Raw genomic sequence first — 20,243 nt, 5'->3', positions numbered from 1 at the left:
TGCATTCTCCACCAAGATTCAGACCTGTGGAATGGTCATTCAGATGGCATCGCTAAAAATGCAGCACTGGCCACCTGAAAGGGACAGCTGCACGGGAGGCTCCTCGGAGCGCATTCCGGCTCCTGTCCCTTCGGGATGTCAGGGTTGGGGCGGCGGCATGCCGGCTGTCCCTGCCCTGACATCCCGCGCTGGGGGGCAGGGGCAGCGGGGAGGGGGGCTGTCAGGTGCTCGCCAGCTGATTCTCATCCCCTTAGCAGCCGCTTTCAGGAGGCTGCATTCAGGTGCCTAGGGGAACTTCAGTGCTCCAGCGATTATCCCTCCTTGGAGGCGCCTCCCGACAGCCGCATCGGGGTAGAATATGCGGGTTTACATATTAGCCACCTGAAAGTACCTATGGAGATCACAAAACTTTCACAGTCTTACAGTGGAATGTCAGTGTAGACTGTATTTGTACCCAGAAAGCAATCCTGTGATATGGTAGATAATAAGAAAAACTGCTGAGTTTAGGTCAAACCTGGAATTTCCACTGAAGTTCTTGTCCAAAATTTATTTTCACTGCACTATCTCCAACTGAAAACAAAGCCCAGGAAAATCGCATCTTCCTAGGTTAATTTCTATTATGTTTGCTGAAGAACCTTTATTTCTTGTGATTCTAGTAAAAACACAGAAATGCTGAAGGAACGCAGCAGGTCTTGCAGTGTCCATAGGTAGACCTTGAAGAAAGGCTCAGGCTGGAAACGTCAGTTATACATCTTTACTTCCTATGGTTTTTACCTTTGTTGTTTCTTTCCCTGGATACCAATTAGTGCATAAATGAACTGATGAACAGGTGAGCTTCTCATGTTAGTAATGATATAAAAGCTGCAACAATGCAACGGAAAAAAATTGTAACCATATTCCCAGGAACTCCAGTATTAACTTTCTCATTCTACAGAAAACTTATCCATTTATTTTACCCTCTCCTTTGAATTCTGTATCCCAGAAATTAACAGCCAATTTTACCTGAGTTTTTGTACTTCTTTCCGTGCCTGTGTAACATTATGTAAAATTACCAGAGTCGATGCACATAGAACTAACCATCTTCAACGTACAATTTGCTGATATCATGTAATCAATTCCTGCATCATCCAGCACGTCCAACATCATTGATATCATTAAATAATCATTTTTCTAGCTGCAATGATCCTTTCAGCACCCAAATCTGGTAACTGCAATTCAACAACACTTGTGAATTACTGGTAGTGATACTCGTTTCGGTGCACAGAGGAACACAAATGTGTAGAACAGTTAAGTCCGTTTCCTCCCCCCCCCCACCCCCAAGAAAATCTTTTCTCATGAAATTGTCACTCAAAGAGGTTTTACAACAAGCCTTCAATTATTTCACACCTATATCCTCTGGAACTTTACAAATCTTGACTCAGCGTCAACTGTATCTATACAGAAAAAATAGTTTTCAAATGGATAAATTTTAAAGAGAAAAGTAAGCTGACACTCACTTTCTGAATAAGAACAATTCTACACTTACCTGTATATAGCTACACTGCTATTAATCAATTCACTGAATAAAGTATGAAAAAAATTCTCTTGGCATGAAGAGCAAACATAAAGCACTCTAATTTTTCTTACAAAAACACAGAGATATCATCTAATTCCCTTTAGAGATTTTTTTTGGTACAGCAAACAGTATTCTTATAGATGTGCTCTGAAAAAAGTTTTCAACAGTTGTCCTTGAGACCGGTATGAAGGACTTGCTTGTCCCAGTTAACTGGCCCAGATTCAATCAAATGAGTTCATACAGACACAAGTCCCCTTTCAACGCACAATGAAAAGTTTACCAGCTTTCTGCATTTAAATTTTCCTTCAAATTACATCCTTCCAAAAAACTAAACTTAGAACAATGATTAATGTCTGGCATATACTTTTTTAAAAATTAGCCAGCCACAAAAAATGTATTTAGTTATTCTATTGATATTCTATTCTATTATTATTCTATTGATATAGCAAAGAAACCACAACTTAGCCTAGATTGTCTGCTTCCGATGATGAACAAGTTGTCACTAGTTTTTCCACCTGTCAATAGGTATAACCATATAACCACTAACAGCACAGAACAGGCCAGTTCGGCCCTACTAGTCCATGCCGTAACAAATCCCCACCCTCCTAGACCCACTGACCAGCATCCGGTCCATACCCCTCCAGTCTCTCCTCTCCATGTAACTATCCAGTCCATCCTTAAATGTAACCAATGATCCCACCTCGACCACGTCTGCCGGAAGCTCATTCCGCATTCCCACCACCCTTTGCGTCAAGAAATTTCCCCTAATGTTCCCCTTATAATTTTCCCCCTTCAATCTTAAACCATGCCCTCTCGTTTGAATCTCCCCCACTCTTAATTGAAAAAGCCTATCCACGTTGACTCTGTCTGTCCCTTTTAAAATCTTAAACACCTCGATCAAGTCCCCCCTCAATCTTCTACGCTCCAGAGAAAAAAGCCCTAGTCTGCACAACCTTTCCCTGTAACTCAAACCAATTGGTTGTATCAAAAACAAAACTCATGGCAAATTAATTAATTACCAACACTGACACATCAAAACAAAAGTTCTGACCACACTTTTTAACCTCATGAATATACAAATTGTGCCTGGAGCATTAAAACAGAACCTGTCATGATACATTAGTTAATTTAAAAAGTAAACAAATTCATGTAACCCACATATTGGAGTAAATTTAATGGCTGTTAATTTTGTACAAATAATTTTTGAACGGTTAACATATTTATTAAAAGGATGCAATGTTTTATTAATTTTGATTGGTGCCGTAACTGATTGAAAATCCAGCAAACATTTTATCTGTAGATTAGGATCGTTAAAATAATTTTGTCCACTCATACCTCATTTATCACTCAGGAATAACAGTATCAGAATTTACTCCAAAATGGGTTATCACAGAAAAACTCCAAAAATCTGGCATGTTCAGGACTTGATGATGCCGGTCCTTCCAGGCTATTAAATGCTACTTCTCTTAAAGATCCTTCATGGCTTTAGTTCACTCTTTTAGATACAAGCTCTCACTGAGTGGAGAGGAAGCACAACAACCTGAGCCATAGCAAGTGGAGTGAGGGAGCATGGCAAATCACACCAGGTAAGTGAGACGCCAAAGCAAACTATCAAGATTTCCAATTATTCTGCCTTCTCACTTGCTGTTCACTGCTCGACTTGGAACAGGGTGCAACACAGCATTCTCAACGAACCACCTTCAGTGTGGATGAGTGGTCTTGACAAATAAGGTTTCTTCTTGATGGGAGTATCTCGAAGTTGTGGTTAACTATTTTAAAATAATATTGATCTTGTGTAGAAAGATTGAAATTATAGTCATGCTAAACTTTTATTCCAAGCACCTGTTTGGCCAAGATCAGGCAACTGTGTGTACCACACTCCATCAATATTAATGCCAGTAATCAGAAATTTGAAATGTGAGATCACTGGAAAGATGTACACAAGAATTTTGGAATTATGGTTAGTTTTAATAAAGTAAATATGTAATTATTATTTCCCCTGCGGGGAGAATGATGAAAGGCAAGGTTGAAGCATGAATTTTGCACAAAGCCAGGCGAGCACAAAATATAAGAGGTGTAAGAGCAGATTTCAACTGTTCTGCCAGCAGATAGTCAAATGGCTCTCTTCTACACAGAGGCTTTAGGATTGTACTGTTGCATGCCACACCAGTCCACTAACAGCAGTATAATATCAATTCCAAACCTTCTCTCTGCACTAATAACATATTTATCTTCAACTGGCCTGCTCTCAATGGATGCTAGTTTAAAAGATGTTTTCACATAGGTCTGTCTTGCTCATTCACACATGAATACAACATGCTGGCACTTGGAGTAGTTACTTCCCTTTGACAACATGAACTCAAAATCCAAGTTACTTTCAATATATTGAGACTAAATTGCAATACACGACAACATAACCAGTTCCAATTTCAAAATAACTCCATCGGGCCAAAGTCCACATCACCCAGTGTTCTCAGCTGCATCACACTAAAATGTGTACCAAGTTAATTTCCTCAGAAATGAGCAACAGATGCTGTTTACAATATATTGCAAACGCACTACAAAATGGGGTAAAGCATAGTGTTAATTGCAATTTTCATTAACATCGGCAAAAACAACTTTACCAACCTTATCTTGGAACCCTTGCCTCCACTTTTCCTGCATATTAGTCTTCTGAAACAAACTTATATATTTCTATCCACACAGAAAGATAACCCAATATAGTTCATAGATTCCAGCTACATTTTCAGTTCCTTTCAAGAGCAACTGAAAATCATTCTAGTTCAGAAACACTGATGCATGCCTTTCCAAACAACTATATTTCCTTTGAAGAGCTGAAATAAAAATAAACAAAATTCAGATTTCTTTGTAGAAATAAATTACAGAAATAATTTATCTTTTCATTCAATTGAGTGCATCCAAATAATTTGTTAACATATACATATCAGGGTAAGTTTGACTAAACTATGCATAGTTTAAAATAACAATCTAAATGCATCAAAACTGCTCAGACATACAACTGCAACATAAATGATAGAGAGTCCAAAGTTAAAAAAATTAAATTTCCCCAGGTCTTACATAATGTACCTGGGTGTATCTTGAGATTTTTTTTGTTATTTTAAAAAGTGATACAAATAATAAGCTTATATTTATGTACAGTGCAGATGTGCTATTACACAGTGGTGATTTTTTTTCTGGACATTGATTCTAAATGTCTTCTTAAATCTAACAGCTTTTACCTTCACAAGATATCTCTCCCTCTACCAGCATCTGCAATCTGTAGCTCTAGCCAAGTATCCCTTCTCTACATGCATGGCAGAATATGCCACTTCTTGCAGGACTGTAACCTAGGGTATGACCTATATACACTGTTCAACAACCAATGCCTCTCTCCCTCTACCCCTCTCAAAATCCACTTAACTAATCCATTTCAAACAACTACACATAACCATCTCCTGTCAAGTCACAGCCCTAACACATAGTTCCTCACTTCCCAGTTGCCAAGTGTCCCACCCAATCTGGATTAATCACTTTGTCTATGCCCAAATGCAGGGAAACAATGGGAGATTATCAATAGTACAAAACTGTGAGAAAAATTGGAGAGCATTAAAAAGCACCAAGCACAGAAGCAAATGAACCAAAAAAAAGCCGAAAAGGGACGTTTTTAAAAAATCAGGGTGAAGCAATCTGCAAATTCAACAAGATGTGGGGTGGCTGTTGGTCTTTCAAAATAGGGTTTAATCATTTATGAAGAAGATAAAAAGTATGTATCAAAAGGGTTTTGAATCTGGAACTCTACAGAAGGAGGGTGTGAATGCTCAATTTATTGAATGCATTCAACAGTCACTGACAGAGCTTCAGCTATTAAGGCAGAGGAGATTAGTGTTAGGGAGTGGTATTGTGATAAAAGACCAGCCCCCACACTGATCCCACCACCCCGTTCGTTCTCAGCTGTCCCCAGGTGTCTCATCACCTTGTGCGGTGAGCAAGCTGGTCTGTAAGTTTGTCCTCAGTTTGAACAGTCTGAAGCCCACTGCCCCATTCCACTCACCCCCAACAGCCTGCCAACAGCCCCCGACGATAGGTAGCAGTGATTAGTAAGGGATTATTTAAGGTGGTATGTGAGTGGAAAGGAAAAGTTTGAAATGCACAGCTATAGATCAATACTTGCAAAAGATTTTCCCACGCTCTTTTATACATTGTGCACGTATTTTCTCACTCTTAAAAATTGTGTGTGTATGTTTTATTAAATTATGCACACATTTTTCCACGCTTTTTATAATTTGTGTGCAAATCTGTTTTGTTCCCACTACAATTTTCCCATTCACTTCCATTAATTGTTGGGTGTTAATGAAAGTACTATCTGATTGCAAACCTTTGTGTCCAGACTGTCTCCCTCGAACCTGACATTTTCTCAACATAACAATAACCAGTGCAGGGAATGACAGCAGGCCACTGAGAGTCTCCCGGAAGCCTGCCACCAGCCCCCACACTCCTCTCCCCACCCCCCCCAAACAGCCCTAATTACAACTTAATGTAATAAGAATGTAACATTAAGCACAAATCAGCAAAATTATAAAATTCAAAGACGGTTGTTTCAATCTTACATGTTTTTTACACAGCCTTTTCGTTCTGGGATATTTGCTCCTTTTTAATGGAATGTCTGATGTCTAAAGAGCACAGAGACAGAATTGGGGGTGGGTCATTCGAGTCCCGGCTTTTATCCAGCAGAAGACCTAGTAACAGTCCTGGAATGCTGTCTGTGTAAAAGGCACTTCTGGCATTCAGGGTCCAACTGGGGAACGTAATATGACGTTTTGATATCGCATAATGTGTGTCATGTTTCAGTGCACGATTTGAACATTTTAAACCAACAGTCAGAACGGCCATGATGTCTGCGAACTGGGTGATGCTGAGATCCGCGAGCTCCTCACCATCTGAGCTGAGAACGAAATTAACCGCCACATAAGGGGTTCAGTGAGGGGGGGCCAAATATTAGAGAGGGTTGTTCTAGGGACAAGTCTCAATCATAAGAATACTGAAATGCCTGCGTAAGAAATACCACCAGGTAAACGACCACAATGGCAGGAGTGGCAGAAGACTTTTTGACTGCCCATATTTTGATCTATGCTGTACTGGTGCTCATTCAGCACACCTGGATGCTCTCCTGAGTAACATGGAGGATCCATCGTCCCTTGATATTGTTCCAACTGCATCTCCTTCCTTCAGCAGCAGACTTGATGCCAGGGTCCCGAGTGGCATCGATACAGAGGCCAGCAATATCGATCAGATAAAAATTTATTTCTTTTTGTGATCAACAATTTTTGTTATGTGTTTTGTAAGTGTGTCTGCCCATAAAGAGAGGTCTTGCTAATGTAGCTTGTGCTCCATTCTCTAAAGGTACTAGCCGGTTAAGAAAAAAAGAGACCTATAAAAGTTCAGGTGGTGACCCAGGATATGAAGGAAATGTTACTGTCTATGGACTGAGATGATGTGGAGAGGGAGGGGCTGAGGAGGGATGTGAGCCGACAGACACGACCAATCTGAAGAGATGAAAGGGTTTGGCCATGTTTAAAGACTTCCAACAAGAAATGCAGAACCAGGCCTCAATCATATGGGAGATTACTACTCTCATGTCATCTTCTGCATGACAGCATTATGCTCCTGCTGCAGTGCAACAAATGACAGTGCCATACCCCTGCACACCATAGCCAGTATTTCTCTCAGGCACCACAGCAGACTCAGACGAGGCAACTAAGTCATTTCAACTACCTTCTCCCTTCTCCTTCAGGTGCTGGAGTGATGTGACTTTTGCAAATGGTTATTGGCATTTTGCTTATTTGTAAATGGTTATTCACAACTGAATTTTTTTTTATTTTTGTTTACGTCTCCTGTTGACTACAATTCTCTGACAAATGCCATATACATTTACTAAAAGCTATAATGTACTAGCTTAAATTACTTAGAGAAAGGACATAATTGCTTCAAGGATCGCCTGGTGACTGTGCACTTGTGCACCCTGATAAGCAACCTGACCAGGCTCCTCAGGGAGATCAGCATTCCTTGTTGACTTCACATATATTGTGTAGAACACAACAGGCAACAGCAATGTCTGAATCAAAAGTGGTGCAAATATCAAGTTGCTTGGCCAGGCACCTCCAGCGACTTTTGAGATGTCCAAAAGCACTTTCCACCAGCATCTTGCTGAGGTGAAATGGAAGTTAAAGCTCTGCTGCCGTTGATCGAGTTAGTGAACCCCTTCATCAACCACTTCCTGAGGGGATAGGCTGGGTCTCCGATTAGATGCACGGGTATTTCCACTCCATTAATAGTTCTGGATTTCTGTGGACAGAGCAATGTAGATGTGTAAGTACTTTATGCAATGTCTGAGATCACAATCAGTTCACTAATGTTTTCTAGTGGCCGTTTTACATTAACAGGATGGAACCTTACCCTTCGACTTGTCATGAATATCATTTGAAGTAGATTCAGTCAGCCATTCACCGAGTTTAAACATATAAACATTTCAATGGCATTGTATCCTATATGGTGACATGTGATTAAAACAAAAACAGGTTTGACTGATCCACTCATAAACTACTGTACTTACTTCACATGGGAAGAGGTACCGCCTTGATCCTCAGTCTTTCTGTAGATGGGCAGGTTGGCTAAAACTCGAGCATCATGGGTGCAACCAGGCCAACCACATACACATCTGTGAAGCTGGAACCACAAAAAGTCTGTATTTAGATTGACTGAAACATTAATTAATAAATAGAAATAATTGTAACTCAGGGCATGATCCTTACCAGTAGTTGTGGTCTACAACAGCCTGGAGTCCCATTCTTTCTGATTGTAGTAAGCTAGTTGGTCCTCATGAAGGGCTCTGATGGAAATATGTGTGCCATCAAGGGTATCTGCACACATTGGATACCCTGTTCTGCAAATCTGTCCATTGTCTCCTGAAGTCATGCGCCACTCGGCAGGTCAACAAAACGTTTCAATGCTCCAATAACTTGGTGTACCAACACACACACACACAATGGCCACACTGACACTGAAATACAACTTATGCATTGATATTCACATCAGGTAGCATACTACCACAAAGCAACGGCGACTCTAAGCCAAGGTTGCAGAGGCTGTTACCAGTTTGTTGTCTTGTGCCTCAGGTGTGGATCAAGTTCCAAAACAAAGGCAAAAGTGTCCTGAGACATACAAAAATGACTCCTTCACTCATTTTCATCAAAATCTTTGAGGACATGAGACCAGAACTTGGGCCTGTGTGGTCTCTCTCTCTCCACATCTTTCTAACAGAGAGCAGAGCGAATTGACTCACAAGAATGAAACAGCTCCGTCTAAGGTCCGCATTCCTTTCTGCATCAAACAGCTCTCTGTTTCTCTTCAAATTCTCCTCCAATGTACTTCTGATCACACAAATATGTTGCTCGCACGAATTCTGCAACCATAGGCGCATCATGAAGTTGTGTATGATGCGCAGATGGAAGCAGAATTAGTCTGCACTCGAAGAGTGGTATACATGTTCACAGCTAGTATCATAAGTAGATCAAGATCTACCGCCATTTTTGTTTTGAAGGATACATCCGATGCATGTTAGGCATCACACGAGGCGCCGACGCACGTTCTATGTTCCACCTCTTTTATTCCTGCAATGCCAGCTTGCTGTGTAAAAATATACCCTGACCCAGAAAAATGCACACTTTGCTTGTTTTAGTGTAAACAACCAAAGTTGGCTTAATGGCGGGTATTCGTTACAGAAATATCGTGGAATTTATGTGTAAAACATATTAGATTTCATACGGACAAATATATCATCTTCAACCAGCATCTGAATGCATAGTTATTCCTGGCCTGACAATTCCTTAATCCTGTTTTTAGCTATGCTCATAGCAATAAGCTTATATGACACTGGTTATAGATTTCTGATTAACAGTACAAAAACCTGTTAAATAATATGGTCAAAAGCCCTAAACAAATATTTGTAGCTACCAAATTAACATAGAAATACTATTTTCAAATGCAATAACATTCACAGAATTGAGGCATCATTTACATAAACTCTTATAGCAATATATATTAGTGCAGATCAATAACATACCAAAGGAAATTGTGTAATGATTGTCCATTACCAAACCTGTTTGACATGAAGTCTCATGTCCTGAAGACATCAACCTCAGCTTGGTAATGCCGAGCCTTGCTCTAGAAGACCATAATTTAGTCCAGTTTGGAAGTTTGTATGTTAAAATAGTCATTTGATAGTTTAAATTTTAAAAATCTGAACAAACTCTACAGTATATAGTTGATTCATACAAGAACTATGAATCTACAACTCGCAAGGCAATCAGCAATATTCAAATCCACTGGTTACATCAGTTGTAAGTGCTTTTTTTCTCAAAATACTTAAAACAGAAGAGTTTCTAATCTTGAAAAATAAATCCGAACGCAAATGCCTTGTGATAAAAAGTATTACTTGTAAGGTTATTCAATTAGAACATATGAAGGCCATTTTTAATTCTAATTTCTTTAATTATCTGGGGATCAAGGCTCAGCAGATCGTCCTTTCTGATTCATGTTAATGCATGTAGGCCTGTACCCCAATTAACTCAGTATGGTGATGAAAGCATGAGCGCAGTACCTTTAATCACACAGCAAATGTAACTTGCATTCAGTTTCAATTAATATTGGTAGCGCATCACCTTAAAAATATTATATTTTAATATATAAACAGAATATACGGTAAATAGTGAAAAAAAACCATGCACAGATTTGTCAGGCTATTGACTGAGATTTCATTTTTAAATATGTTAATTTACAATGATCAGAGTTTAATTTCTAATCCAAATGTACTTTGATGGAGGGGTCATGCCTAAAACATTGGTTACCCATTACTTCCTGTAAATTCTACATTAACTGCTGTATTTCTTCAGCACTTTTGAGTATTGCTATGTAGTCTTGAGGGGTTAGCAATGGAAAGGGTTAAGAACAACAAATTCCTGGGTGTCAACATCTCTGAAGATCTGTCCTGGGGCCTCCATGTCAATACAATCATGAAGGCGGCTCACCACGATACTTTCTGAGGTGTTTGAGGAGATTTAGTATGTCATCAGACTCTTGCAAATTTCTACAGGTGTACCATGGAGAGTGTTCTGCCCAGCTGCCACGTATGGAGGTGCAGGAAAAGACAGTTGTGAACTTGGCCAGCATCATCTTGGGCATCAATCTTCACTCCATTGAGGACACATGCAAGAGGTGATGGCTATAGAAAGCAGCCTCTATCCTCAAGGACCCTCACCACCCAGGTCATGCCTTCTTCATCCTGCTACCATCAGGAAGGAGGTACGGGAGCAGAAAGGCACAAAAACGGCTTCTTCCCCTCCGCCATCAGATTTCTGAATGGACATTGAGCTCACTTCCTCTTCTTTTGCCCTAATTTATTTTTATTAATCAATATAAAGTAATATTTGCATTTGTAATGGTGCCGCAGAACAATGAATTTCATGATTACTCGTGACAATACATTTGAATTCTGATTCTGAAACCAGATTGGGAAAAAAAAATCAGTACCTTCTGCCCATTAAGTAAATTAGAACCATATTCAACTTCATACAATATCAGCTTGCCTATCTTTCTGGAACTAGCATTACTTTCCTCCACTTGGTGGAACATGCTCTCGCTCTTCATTTCTCTTTTGATTCCTCCCATTTTCTCCAAATCCAGAGTGCAGCCATACATACATGGACCTGTCATTTCAAATCGGGTACATGAAATAGAATCTGGTCCCGCTCCCAAACTTTATCTCTATCTCGAGAGATCAATTATCCAATGACATTTATTATAAACCTGCAGGCTCCCACAGCTACCTGGATAACAGTTCCCTAAACTTGATCACCTCATGAATATCTAATCCCATACACCTCCATTCCCCATACTGAAGGCCTCAAAGCCCTTTATTTCTTTCTGGATGATAGAACCAACCAGTCCCCTTCCACCACCACCCTCCTTCAACTGGTAGAATTTGTCCTCACCAATAATTTCTCCTTTGACATACTTTCGAAGTTAAAGGGGTAGCCATGGGTACCCGCATGGGCCCCTAGTTATGCCTGCCTTTTTGTTAGCTACGTGGAGCAATCCATGCTACAAGCCTCAACTCTTCCTCCACTGCATCAATGACTACTTTGGTGCTGCTTCATGTAACCATGATGAGCTCGTTGACTTCATCCATTTTGCTGCCAACTTCTACCCTAACCTCCAATGTGTTTTCTTGTTTTGCTCTTTCCTCCTCACTTATCCCACCACTCCTTAACCACCAGCTGATATAACTATATCAAGTGCAATATTTGTCCCTAAATCTCTGTTCTTACCTCCAACTGGGACTATAAACAGACATTCCAGACAAGTCAGAATTTTATCCAACCTGGTCTACTGTATTCAGAGCACTCAATGTAACCTTCTCTTCACAGGTGAGACCAAGCAAAGATTTGGTGAGCGCTTTGCAAAGTTCCTGCTCTCTATCTGCAGGGACTGTCTTTAACTCCTGATTGTCAGCCATTTCAATTCCTTTGCTATTTCCCCACACAGATCTGTTTGTCCTCAGGCCCTATCCATTGGCAGGGTGAGGATAAATGTCAAGTTTATTGCCAACTGATTGTATAAATAGAACCCGATGAAACAGCATTCTCCGTTCCTTGGTGCAGACATGACATACGTACAGACAAATAATACATATGCTTGACAAGTACAGGTATTAATATCTATTAAAATAAATATTGTTTTGTGCAAATGAGAGCCTCGGAGGGTTAGTGTGAGCGGTTCCTTTGGTCGTTCACCATTCTCATTGCCCCTGGGAGAAGCTATTCCTCAGCTTGGTGGTGCTGGCTCTGATAGTCCCCACAGGGAGCAGCTAAAAGATGCTCTGTGCATGTGGAAATGGCACCTAAATGATTTTGTGCATCCTTTTCTGACAACAATTATATAGATAAGGAGATTGTAAACTTGAAGAACACATCATATTCTGCCTAGAGAGCCTGAAACCCAACTGCATGAGCATTGAAATTTTACATTTTAAGTAACCTCCATGCACATCCAATTCCACTTTTTAATCTGTCATTTACCTGCTACTGAACTTGCTACTATATCTCAAACATCCATCTCCCCCTCCCCGAACCCATGCCCAGTGGTCTCTTCTCTTAGCTGTCTCTCCACCACCCCTCCCTTCATTTGTCCCACATTCTGTTAGCTCGCCCACCCGCCCCACCCCATTCCTTTTATGCTTTACGTGGCCTCCATTATAAAACCGGCATCCGTAGTTACAGGCCACTGCAGGATCGGGAGTTTCCGGTGGCCAGGGGGCACAAAGAACTCTGGGAGCCGCATGACTTCAGAGGGCGTTTGATTGTAATAACACGTCAACTGTAATTATTTAAATTCCTGTGAAGATTCCATTAAACAGTTCTGTTGGTTCAGCTCACAAATAACTTCTGTTGTGCTCTATTCACTGCACCATCTGCTACAGTGGTGACCCCCATGGTCCAAAATACATTTTGGACCCCACTATGGATGCGCAGAACGCCATTGTGCCCAAATTTCCAGTACTTTGGACCTCGTATCCACAGGTCTGGTTTGAGCAGGCCGAGGCCCAGTTCCATCTACACTGGATTACCGCTGATACAACGAAGTACTACCGTGTCATTGCATCGCTGGACCAAGACACCACAGGGCATATGCTCAATGTCTTAACCAGCCTCCAGCCAGCGACAAGTATGATGCCAAAGTCCTGCTCATATGTATTTTCTGCCTTTCCTGTCACAACAGGCAGCACAGCACGACTTCTTCATGTGGACAGCCTTGATGACTGTACTCCTACTAATGAACAAGATGCTCTCAGAGATGGACACAAGCCCTGTCTGCTTTTCAAGCAACTTTCTCTTGGCCAAAAACTTTAATGATCCCTGTCACTTAGCAACATGTGCTGATGAGTTGTAGCACTCTAAGCAGTAGACTTTTGGTTGGGTGTGCAGTGGATTCTCAGCAAACAGCACAAACTCTGCCCACTCCGGATAGTGGGGCGGCATCAGACTCGACCGGATGCAGCACAGTGGTGCTATTACCATCTGAGATGGGGAGCTACAGTCTACCGCTTCCATCGCCCCCCCCGCACGCATCCGGGAAAGGCTGGGCTTCAGTCGTGGCCACGACAGCTGGCCACAAGAACAATCTTTTTCTCTGGGAGCAACACTCAGGCCATCAGTTCTTGGTCGACACTGGACAGGAGGATAGCGTATTTCCCTCCTTTGGCCCAGACGTGTGTTCAGGAAAGAAAGGCCCTCCTCTCACGTCCACCAACAACAATATCCTGACATACGAGTCACATATAATTCCACTCAATTTCGGCTTGTCGCGGTTCAGCTGGTTCTTCACCATTGCTGATATATCACAGCCAGTCCTGGGAGCTGATTTTTTGCAAGCACACTCCCTTCTAGTAGATCTCAAAGGTCGCAGCCTAGTTAATTTGAAGACTTTTGAGTCCCTCACCTTGCAGCATGTGGTGTTGCCCGTACTTCGCCTCGACTCAATGACGCTCTCGGACCAATGAATACATCAGAATCCTCGCAGAATTCCCCAACATCATTACTCTGCAGTTCCGACTCATGGACGTCTCCTGCATGCTCGAGCGCACAGGCTTCCTCCAGATAAATTGCGATTGGCTAAAGACGAATTCTGACACATGGAGGAAATGGGGATTGTTTGCCACTCCAACAGCCCTTGGGCATCACCGATGCATATGGTACCTAAGGCGTCTGCATAGAGGAGACCTTGTGGGGACTATCAGCGTCTGAATGGAATCACTGCGGCAGATCACTACCCGGTTCCCCATGTATAGGATTTCTCTGCAATCTTTCACAGAGCTAAGATTTTCTCCAAAAATGACCTGATGCGCAGGTACCATTAGATCCCAGTTCACCCGGATGACATTCCTAAGACTGCCTTGATTACCCCGTTTGGGCTATTTGAATTCTTTCGTATGCCTTTCGATTTAAATGGCCCAGACATTTCAACACCTAATGTACACAGTTACCCGGGCCCTGCATTTCATATTCATTTATTTGAACAACATCCGTATCGCCAGCCACTCACGGCAGCAGCACCAGGCCCATTTCCGTCAACTATGTCAGCGGCTAGATGACCACGGGTTAGCAATCAATTTGGCCAATTGCTACTTTGGCCTCACATCAATCGATTTCCTCGGCCAGCACAGAACAGTTTCACTACCTTCCAAGGTCAAGGCCATTTGCAAATTTCCAAGGCCCTCGACCATTAAAGGTCTGCAGGAGTTTTTTGGCATGATTAACTTTTACCATAATTTCCTGCCAGCTGCAGCTAGTCACGCAACCACTTTTCAAATTCTTGACCGGACATCTCAAGGAACTGAAATGGAATGATGAGGCTGTAGCCGCATTTGCAACTGTCAAAGGAGCACTAGTGAGAGCCACTAAGCTGGTGCACCTGATGGTTGACATGCCCTGACAATGGATGCGTCAGGCACTGTGGAAGGTGAGGTCCAGGTACAGCTCATCAATGGCACATGGAAACCCTGAGGTTTCTTTAGTCGTCATTTGAGACCACTGGAGCAGTACAGTGCTTTTGACAGGGAGCTCTTTGCCCTCTGCTTGGCCATATGGCATATCTGCTATTTCCTAGAGGGCAGAGGGTTCACGGTCTACATGGATCACAAGCCGTTGACTTTTGCCTTCACCAAGATGTCAGATCTGTGGTCAGTATGACAACAACAACAACTCTCCTACATTTCAGAGTTTACAACTACAATAAATGCCAGGAAGGACAATCTACTCGACGACACGCTATCCCTCACCACCATCACTTCCCTCCATTCACCTGGTACCCAGTATAGACGACACTGCTGCCAGGAACCGCACTCCCATCTCGGGACTGAAATTAGAGGACATATGTTTTGGTCCAGCAAATGGTTCCCTACTTTGTGCCACATCCACCAGCCAACCCAGGCTCAATGTACCTGCTGCGTAACAACATAAGGTCTTTGTCGCCATTCATAGTTTGACTCACCCTTTGATTAGGACAGCCACAAGGCTCGTGGTGAGAAAACTTATGTGGCATGGCCTGTGCAAGAAAATCTGCACTTGTGCAAGAAAATCTGCACTTGGGCAAGGACATTCATCTAGTGCCAGACCCCAAAGCCCCACTACAGGTTTTTGCACCCATACATCACAGGTTTGATCACATCCACATGGATATTGTCAGGCTGTTGCCCCAGTCCAAGGGTGCTATTCACCTCTTCACAATAGTAGACAGGGTTCAAGAGATGGCCAGAGGTCATCCCACTCTCCGACACCTCCGCCTCACTTGTGAGAGAGCCCTCATCGCCAATTAGATAATGTATTTCGGATTACCCATGCATATCTCATCTGACAGAAGAGCTCAGTTTACTTCTCGGTTATGGTCCACAATCACACAGTTGCTGGGCAAGCAAATGCATTGATCAACGGCCTATCATCCTCAGTCCAATGGCTTAGTGGAATATTTTCACCGTCATATGAAAACAGTTCTCATGGCATGTCTTAAGGGACTGGACTGGATAGATGAACAGCCTTGGGTACTTGTTTACAACACCTAAGGAAGATCTAGCTACATCTTCTGCAGAATTGGTTTACAGAGTCCCCCTAACGGTCCCAGGGGATTTCATTTCTGGCAGGACATGGGCAGCAGGAATCTCCCACTTTGATACTCACAAGCTTAAGGGAGAAGATGGACACAACGGCACCTATCCCAGCCTGGCAGCATGGGACTACGACTTCATACATTCCACCTGAACTCAAGGACTGCCTTCATGTATTGCCGCACAGGGATGTGCATAGGACGATGTTGCAACGGCTATATGAAGGTCCTTTCAAGGTGGTACTGAATGACTGCTCCACAGGAAAGAAATGGTTTTGGTAGATTGCCTTAAGCCAGCACATGTGGTCCTAGGTCAGCCAGTATGGGTGGCATTCACCCGGCACAGGGGGCTTCTGCTGGCCTGTTCTCCTCCAAACTCCGATTTTGCGGTGGGGGGGGGTTTATGTGGTGAACCATGCCACTCCATTATCAAACCAGCGTATCCATGTCCCTCCATTGATGTTGTCTGACCTGCTAGACCTTCTAGGTTCTCAATGTTGCTCAAGATTCCAGCAAGTGCAGTTATTGTATTTCTATTGTCTATCATCTCGATTGACTTCAGACTCAGACCAACACCTCCAAAACTCTCAAAATGCTCTAATTATTTCTATTCAAATACTTAAATGTATTTGTGCTTTCATTCCTTCCTAACATTGTTATTCATTATCCTTGCACACTTGAGAGTTCACCTCTACATTTGACTCTGATCTTGCAAACCCACACATTTACTCCTATAGGTGGCATCCAAATACTCAACAGCCTCAGTCATGCAATCTACAACTCTTGCTCTGTGCCTTCCAACCATTTCCCCATCACTGCCATTCAACTTTTAAGCTTTTAGTTAACCATCCTATTTCTTCATAGTTAAGTTTCTATTTATTTTTAATAACACTTCAGGGAAGTCCTTTCCAATTTTACCCTATGTTGTATTTCAACTAGGCCATTTCATGTCAGGCCTTGTGACTGGCTACAGATCAGATGAAAAATGGGAACTTACCTTTCAGACAGTAGCCCGAAAAGGCTGCTCCAGCATCCCATTCATATCCAGAGGTAGCATCTTTTGGATCCGATGGAGGCGAGGTGACTGGTGCTGTAGCGCCACCCATCATAAATACGCAGCAGGGCAATGGCCGTCTTCCCTACCCATAATCCACCACGCAGCTGAAACCAAAGCAGTAGGGAAGACAGCCATTGCTCTGCAGAGAGCGGCCCAGTGTGGCTGGCCCAGCCTGCACTGGCCGCCCCCTGACGGTTCCTGCTGCCCAGCCGGCCCCCATCAGACCCGCTGTCCCGACTGCCCTGATAGTTCACGCTGCCCTGCCAACCTCCGCTAACAGCTCCCACTGCCCCATCGGTCCCCACTGCCCCGACGGTTCCCGCCGACAGCTCCCGCTGCCCCGATGGTTCCCGCCGTCCCGACTGCCGAGGGCTCCTCACCACCCCTGACTTGGAGGGAAAGAGGTGAGTGGGGAGATGGATCACGGGCTGACAATCAGATCAATCAGCGGAGGGTTGCACTGCAGAGATTATCCTTCTCGGAGAGTGGTTGGAATATGTGGCTCGGAGACTACCTCCGCAAATTCAGAAAGGTAGGTGATTATACGTTTCCACCTTTACATCTCAACTTTTGGGCTATCTGAAATGGCAAGTGTGAGATGCAGTGCCCACCACTTGCAGCCCTAATTAGCGTTTTCTGATTTGCTGAAGACCACCTGGTAAAAGCAGACTAAACTATAAGCATGAAGCAAAAAGGTTAAAGAAAACTAAATATAGATCTGCGTTGCATTTTTCTCATTTCATTAAATCTTTTACATTTAAGTATGGAAAATCAAATTCAGTACTTTTCATATACCTCTTGCCCCCTTTCCCACATATGCAGCATTTGAAGCTCATTTATTTCCAACTTACCCAAGTTCTAACAAAAAGAAATAAGATTTGAAATGGTAACTATTTCACATGCCAAAAATGCTGATGTTGAATATTTCTGAATATTTCTGACATTTTCTGCTTCTAACACGGCAATTTCACAATCAGTCTCTCAATTAATGCTATCAAAAGCAGAGTCTATGCTACCAAGCCTGCTTTGATAAATTAATTAGATTGTGGGTCAGTTCTGCATTCCTGTCTCCCCAAAATAACCTTTAATTCACTTGCTTATCAAGAGTCTATCTAACTCTGCCTTAAAAATAAAAGACTGCTTCCAACAGTCTTTGAGGAAGAATGTTCCCAGTACTTAACACACTCATTCTCAAATGGACAATCCCTTATTTTTAAAAGCATGATCTCTAGTTCGAGATTCTCCTACAAGAAGCATCCTCTTCACAAGTATATGTCAAGAGTTCTCAGGATCTTGTACAGTGCAATCAAGTTCTCTTAGATAAAATATTAATTTATACATCTTTTCCACACAAGACATCACACCAAGTTTTTGGGCTAGTAAGCCTCTGGAATACTTCCAGAGACATGCTTCTTAAAATTACTGCAATCAGTACTCCACATGTGATCAAACCAATACAAATGAGGCATAATCTTCTTGCTCTACCTACAAGGAATTATAAAATTGCAAAGCAATTATTGTGCAATAAAAAGTAAATTATATGCCCTTCCATTAACCACAAAACTGGCATCTACTGCTCTCCAATGACAATGCTCTAAATATTCTTCATTACTTCATAGTTAGAAAGTCCTTTTCTTGAAAAAGGGCAGATTAATATAGACATTTTACATTAGCTCATTAATACTTTGGCAATCTCCAAGAGATTGTGTGGCCACATACTAAGAGAGAAGATGGAAAGTAGTATAAATTATGATTTTTTTGGGTTGAATGTTCAACTTTGCTAATAGCAATTATAAAGCTAGCAATAGCAGGCAATTCAATGGTCTAATTTTACTAGTTTGTTCAATTTTGACTAAAGTAATAACTGCTGAACTATTAAAATATGATTAATTGCATTAACAAGATTAAAAGGAAAAATTAGTCAAGAGACAGTACGAACTTGATTTGTAAAATCTGTTAATTTTTCACGCTTTGGACAATTATTTCCATCACAAACAGTCCTTAAACTGAATGGCTTCTTAAGCCATTTAAACTTGCTGGTGGGTCTGAAGTCACACAGACTGGAAAGGATGGTAACATCCCAGATAGGCACGAGAGAATCAAATGGGTCCAATCTGGTATTTTTCTAGTCATCTTGCTCATGACTAATTTGTTCTTTAATTTCCCCATTATTAAATCATTTTAAATACAAAAGCTACCACAATTGGGATACAAACTCCCATCTTTGAAATACTACACCAGACAAGTGGATTACTATGGTTACTGAACAGCTCCACCACTACAATAATGACACTTACTCCACTGGTGAGTGGAGCTCCATTTTAATCTTACCAAGAACAAATACCTTCACACTTTTCTTCTTTGGCTTGGCTTCGCGGACGAAGATTTATGGAGGGGGTAAAAAGTCCACGTCAGCTGCAGGCTCGTTTGTGGCTGACAAGTCCGATGCGGGACAGGCAGACACGATTGCAGCGGTTGCAGGGGAAAATTGGTGGGTTGGGGTTGGGTGTTGGGTTTTTCAACCTTTGCCTTTTGTCAGTGAGGTAGGCTCTGCGGTCTTCTTCAAAGGAGGTTGCTGCCCGCCAAACTGTGAGGCGCCAAGATGCACGGTTTGAGGCGATATCAGCCCACTGGCGGTGGTCAATGTGGCAGGCACCAAGAGATTTCTTTAGGCAGTCCTTGTACCTTTTCTTTGGTGCACCTCTGTCACGGTGGCCAGTGGAGAGCTCGCCATATAACACAATCTTGGGAAGGCGATGGTCCTCCATTCTGGAGACGTGACCCATCCAGCGCAGCTGGATCTTCAGCAGCATGGACTCGATGCTGTCGACCTCTGCCATCTCGAGTACTTCGACGTTAGGGATGTAAGCGCTCCAATGGATGTTGAGGATGGAGCGGAGACAACGCTGGTGGAACGCT

General features: G+C 42.3%; 1 protein-coding gene and 1 long non-coding RNA gene across 6 annotated transcripts in view; both read right to left on the bottom strand.

Annotated features, from left to right (window-relative positions):
* The window catches only part of taok1a (TAO kinase 1a), a 143,489-nt gene that overhangs the window by 85,576 nt on the left and 37,670 nt on the right, over positions 1-20,243 (bottom strand). Inside the window, exon 1 of one of the 5 annotated variants that reach the window (XM_069911000.1) lies at positions 12,887-12,905. The exons of the other annotated variants lie outside the window; for them this stretch is intronic. The gene's annotated coding sequence lies outside the window, so the exon portion shown is untranslated. Of the gene's footprint in view, positions 1-12,886; positions 12,906-20,243 lie in introns of those variants that run through there. 5 annotated transcript variants of the gene reach the window in all.
* LOC138749391 (uncharacterized) lies at positions 7,310-9,795 on the bottom strand. The gene is made up of 3 exons (XR_011348604.1): positions 8,365-9,795; positions 8,166-8,278; positions 7,310-7,897 (listed from the first exon to the last, which is right to left on the bottom strand). It is a non-coding gene; the product is annotated as an uncharacterized lncRNA (long non-coding RNA).

This window comes from Narcine bancroftii, chromosome 14, assembly GCF_036971445.1.
Source record: "Narcine bancroftii isolate sNarBan1 chromosome 14, sNarBan1.hap1, whole genome shotgun sequence".
In the NCBI taxonomy this organism is placed as follows: Eukaryota; Metazoa; Chordata; class Chondrichthyes; order Torpediniformes; family Narcinidae; genus Narcine; species Narcine bancroftii.
This window is presented reverse-complemented; position numbering and strand designations above follow the sequence as displayed.